Here is a 5,698-nt window from a genome sequence, read left to right as displayed (position 1 = left end):
TATCCCGCTTATTCCTTTTCTTGGTGCATTCTTAGTATGTGACGTGCGGTCTCACAGACCGCTAATCGAGTTCAATTGCAAATTTACAGAAATTAATAAAAGTAACGTTAAATTTTAATAGTGGGATATCCTTGTTATGCAAAAATATGAAGCTAACGAGAATTATAGATATTTTGAAATCTTAATTTTGAAAATATTCATAATTTTAGAAACGCAGCGGTCTCTCATACCGCACGTCACCGGTTAAGGGTTAATCTCAAGTATGAGAAGATCGTTTGCCTATCATACCCTTGAGCCCCCCCTCCCCAGAAAAAAATCCTTGTTCCACCCTTTTGTACCTGTATCCTTTTCCCTCAATGAAGGCTCAATGCGAGTCACTCCGTGGCCCTCACTGATTTAGGCGTGTTTAAATGATCATAAATTAGTCGTGGTGTACGACTTACCAGCTGTCAAGACTGTCATCACAACCTACCTTCCTCTTCCCTAACCAGAGGAATTTCCCTCGTTTCGCTTGGAATAAAAACAAATAAACATTGTAGTAGCCACTTTAATATGACCTCAGAATAAATGTATACAAGATCGCTCAGGGCGGTTGCGCAGTAATTGAAAGCAGGCGTCCAGATATAATTCCTATCTTCAATGTTATAATGAAAAATTAAAAAAGTTTGCTGATGAACTACTAACGTCACATTGCTAAAAATATTGATGCCTCTACTTCTTTTAAGCCATTCAAATTTAATGAAAATAATATTTTAAATCGAAGCGAGCACTATCGTTGAAGTCAGCCAGTAACCCAGACGGCACAGAATCCTCCGTATCTAATTATTATGCAGATAGTATCCATTGACTTCCCTTCCGTCGCTTTTCGTCGTTTATACGAATTAGATACGGAGGATTCTGTGCCGTCTGGGAACGTAATCTCGGATTTTGACATTTCAAAATTGATCTCATGCGTAAAATTCGATTATCACTCTTTCATATGTTTTCTCTGAGAGTACGACAGACAGAGAATCAAGAGTTGCTCATTGAAGATTTCAACTGCAGTCACCACGTGAATGCAGATCACCCGGAGTTATTGCGCCATAATCGAGGCAGTTTGCCACTGCGACGATTCTTATCTGCACTGTTTCACAATCAACGTTTTCAAGCTAACGCTCCCTTATTACTTATTCATATCGATGCACCACCCGATCCGGTGTATGACAAGTAAGAAAGCAAGCACAAATGCTATTTTATATCTCGCCATCTATTTTAGAGGAGCCTACATCAACAAGATTAGCACCATGAACTTCTCTCCCACCATAACGACTTTCCTATTGCGGAGGATGATCACATATTTTTCGGCATCAAGAGAAACTTAGGAAACACATCTGACAGCAATAAGAGCTCCATTCTTTCTATCTATGCTGGAATATAAGATTATTTGCTTGAGACGTTTGGGTTATTATTCGGGTTATTATTATAATATTACATTATATTCATGGTTAATGGATTTTAGATCGTAACGAAATCTAGGACAATAGATTGAATTCGTTGCTTGATTATTTATATTCATCTGTAACAATTGTAGCACACACAAAATCATTGACAAATTGATTTATTACACTCTGACAGCAATCATTACGGTATAGTGATCGATATATACTTCCTATTTAAGCCACTTGTAACTTAAAGTTATGTATAATGGGATTTAGTGCCGAAGCATCATGTTCACGAATACCTTACACGTGAGAAAAGTAGGGAATATGTATTAACAAAGGAATACGGACGCCAAGAAAAATATACGCGACATGAGAATGTTACATATACAAGTAGCATCTAATAATCCCAGTAAAATCAATGCTCTTCATAAACGCGTATAAACGATTTTTTTCTGACAGAATATACCTTGAAATGCCGACGGAACAAGGTCAACTAAAATATCAAAACGAGAAAACCAAATTTAAAAAATTAAAACCTCACCACTAGAAAAATAGATAGTTTAATATTAACATTACTTTAAATGATGATTAAGAGGTGATTTTAAAAATACGTTCGTCCGATAATTTTTTCCTCATCATTTAATTCTAACATCATAGGCAACAAAATCACATAGTCCATACAGTTTACATGAAGGCAAACCGTTTCGAGAATCCCACGGTGGCGACCTCGACTGCGTATAGTCTGTGTACCAGCCATTGATATCAGCAACGTACAATCAGGCCACTTCGCGCAGGCTTGATTTTTGTTTGTGGTGTCCGAAGGCTTTACGCGGTAGGTATTTGAAAGCGAAACCATTGCTAGCTAACTCCAATTGGGACACGGCAGACAATATAATACGAAATAAGAAAAAAGTCAGAGAGTCCCTAATTCGATATTATTTTGTAAAGCAATCAATTTAATACTGCATGAATTTATCAAGACATAAAAGGCATGACTTGAGAAACATCTATTCGCAGTAACAGGTCTACAGTTATCTTGGCTCCTAGTGAGTGAAACCTGAGGCATCGCCATAACATCTGGCAAGGGGTCGGTAACATTTAATTCACAACAATAAAAAGCACAGTCATATTGCATGAAATCGTTTCAGGCTAGGGATGGTGGAAACGAGTCGAAACCATGGTCGGTTGTGGAGTTATGTAGTGAAGTGAGGAAGTTACTATTGCTGTTTATATTTTATCATGGAGTCTAATTGACTCAGTTTTCAGCAGACTGGTTCTTGGGGGTACTACCGCGTAGATTCATTCCTGCAGACGACAGTTTCGCCGGCATTGCAGCAGGCTTCTTCAGGTCAATGAAGTGGAGACCCGTGGTATCGCCTGTCTCTTAAGGTCATCTACCGATTTGATCGATAGATTTTTCTTCCTCATAGGAAAATCTACTAAAATTGGTAGCATATTAATTGCGTAAGCTTGGTTTCGTTAGTAGTAGGACCTGCCCGCCTTTGTGACGGTGCAGGATTCCTCGTCCCTTCCTTCCTTCCCCGTCCTTTCCCTGGAGGCGTCGTCGGGCTCTCATCGCGGCGGCGCCTCCTTTCCTTGTTCCTTCCCGTCCTTCCCCTTCTGATGGCAGAGGAAAAAAGCTGATCGCTTATAGTCCCTGCTCCAGGAGTGTATCCTGCAAACCCGACCCAAGGGTTTCGTTCCTATTGTCTCTTAAGGTCGTTTTACACGGGGCACGGAATTAAGCAGGTTAGAGCTGCATTAATTTCTAAAATGTCGTGGAATTGCGCGAATGCATGAACGAAATTAGAACAGGGGCTATTTTGCCGTCTCGCATCCACGCATTCTCGCATGTGTTCTAGCAATTCACCGCTTTACACGACGCAATTTTGATTGCGCCTTCGCACGTACGTCAGATTGCGCAATCCCGTGTACCGTGTAAAACGGCCTTTATACACCCCGGGGGTGTATAAGAGACGGGCGATACCACGGATCTCCACTTCATTGACCTGAAGAAGCCTGCTGCACTTCCGGCGAAACTGTCGTCTGCAGAGATGAATCTAGGCGGTAGTAACCCCGAAAACCAGTCTGCTGAATCCTCACCACACCGCGAATGTCTAAACAAGGATTTATTTGACGCAGTTACCTGCGTCAAAAAATATCTGCATTTTCTAGGAATATTTTGATAGATAAACAATTTTTCACTCAGTGCTTCAACTTCAAAGTAACTTTGAATTGAGATTTGAGCATACTTCAGAATTATCCATGGAGGAGTGATCATTTTCATGCAATGAGGTGGGGGGCATGTGCCATACGCGGTTTTATTAGGCCATCTTGCCTAGGGGAAAATTTTTTACATGGTGTCCAAAGGCTTAACCCAGGATTTTAAACATGATTCCTATGATCAGTAGCCAAACGCTCTACTCTCTAGGTAACCACGCAAACAAAATAATCGAAGCACTAAGCATTACTTATAAACACACTCGTTATTTTAAAGTCTCTAGTGTCAGCTATAAATTAAAGGCTGTTTTACAAGGGGCACAGAATTGAGCAGAAGGTTAGAACTGCATCAATTTCTCATTATAGCGCGGGATTGCGCCAACGCACGATAGAAATTAAACAGGGGCTATATGGCCATCTCATTTCCATTCATTCTCTCATGCGTTCTACCAATTCACCGCTTAGCACGACGCAATTTTGACGCCACCATCGTACACACGTCAGACTGTGCAAGTACGTGCTCCGTGTGAAGCGGCTTTAAGAATACTTATCGTGCATGATACAGCTTCGGAGGTGACATGTCGCCAACCTCGACTGCATGCCAAAGACTGACGCATATGTGAACTAAGAAAGCACAGCATAGCAGAAATATTTTACTGCACACAGGTTTGAACTAATGAAGTAACGGACATTCTCAACTGGCTCGTTGGTCTAGGGGTATGATTCTCGCTTAGGGTGCGAGAGGTCCCGGGTTCAAATCCCGGACGAGCCCAATTTTTTAAGACTCATTTTGGATGGAAAGATCGTTTAAGACAATCACGTAACATTCATTGAATGCTATACACCAAGGAGGAAGATATAAACGGATAAATGAATGTTTTTGCATTTAACTTTTCTCCTCTGATAGATGGCTAAATGCATTAGTTACACTCTGGCTACATGATACGCTAAAATCAGATAAAGTAACATGCATAATGAAAATACACTTTTGTATGTTCCACAGGAGTTTTTAATACCGACCCAGGTTTCGGCAGTATTATTCGTCGGTATTAAAAACAAAAAAAACTTGTGGAACATACAAAAGTGTATTTTCATTATGTTTCCTGCGAACAAGTTCCACCAAATATCGCCTTCCAACCTTAAGCTGAAAAGTAACATACCGCTAAAAATATAGTTTTTGGCACGCCTCCTCAGACAAGTTAGGATAAGTTGATAAATGAAACTTGACGATGACGAAGATACCGCTGACCACGACTGGCATGAATAACTATCTCTTTCGTCGAAGGTTACGGTGGCAACGAAGGCCCTCGAGATTCTTGAGCGGAAAATGAATGAGGCACACTGCTGGAGCATTTACTCAGCGCAGGAAAGGAAGGACACATAAGGCATTCCCAGAAGACATAGGGATAACACAACATGGGTGCGGAGCAACGATCTGATCTTGAACTCCTTTTCGTAGAAAGTAAAGAGAAGACGAAAATGTATCAAGGACGCGAGCGTAGCAAATGGACACGAGGCGAGAGGAGACTACAGCATTAGGCCAGCTCCCGCAAAAATTTTCTCTCCTCATTTTGAACAACAAAATAACGGAATCAGAAGCTTTGCTGACACATTCTCATTGTACTTTTAGCGTTAAGTAACTGGAAATTGGGAAATAGACTATGTTTTATTGAGAGTAATTTCTTGCTTATGTCGATCACAAAAATGGGTATGAGCCACAATAATTTATATAATAATTTTCTAACACTAAATATGATGTTTGGATGAAGATTCTATGATTTGCATGAAACATTTGCTTTGCTTATGGTATTAAAAATTCTCAGTTCTAAACTCCTCTAGAAATATATCATTTAACTGCCAATTTGGTTCGATTTCAATTCCTTGCCACACTACATTGTTTATAGATGAGCAAAAACAGATTGATATCTTTATCATAGCGCAACAACAGAATGAAAATAATATCATGCCGCATGTTTGTAAGGAGAAGTAGTGAGGGTATTCAAACATTCATACAGTCACCATGGGCTATCGACCAAGATCTAAGAATACTAAAAAAA

At 40.1% G+C, this 5,698-nt stretch overlaps 1 non-coding gene across 1 annotated transcript; it reads left to right on the top strand.

The window, feature by feature from the left end:
* The first annotated feature begins 4,341 nt into the window (after nucleotides 1-4,341).
* On the top strand, nucleotides 4,342-4,413 carry Trnap-agg. The gene has a single exon. It is a non-coding gene; the product is annotated as a tRNA-Pro (tRNA).
* The last annotated feature ends 1,285 nt before the right edge of the window (nucleotides 4,414-5,698 follow it).

This window comes from Ischnura elegans, chromosome 5 (assembly GCF_921293095.1).
Source record: "Ischnura elegans chromosome 5, ioIscEleg1.1, whole genome shotgun sequence".
NCBI classification, from domain to species: domain Eukaryota; kingdom Metazoa; phylum Arthropoda; class Insecta; order Odonata; family Coenagrionidae; genus Ischnura; species Ischnura elegans.
The sequence above is the reverse complement of the archived record's forward strand: the minus strand, read 5'-3'. Positions and strand labels throughout refer to the sequence as shown.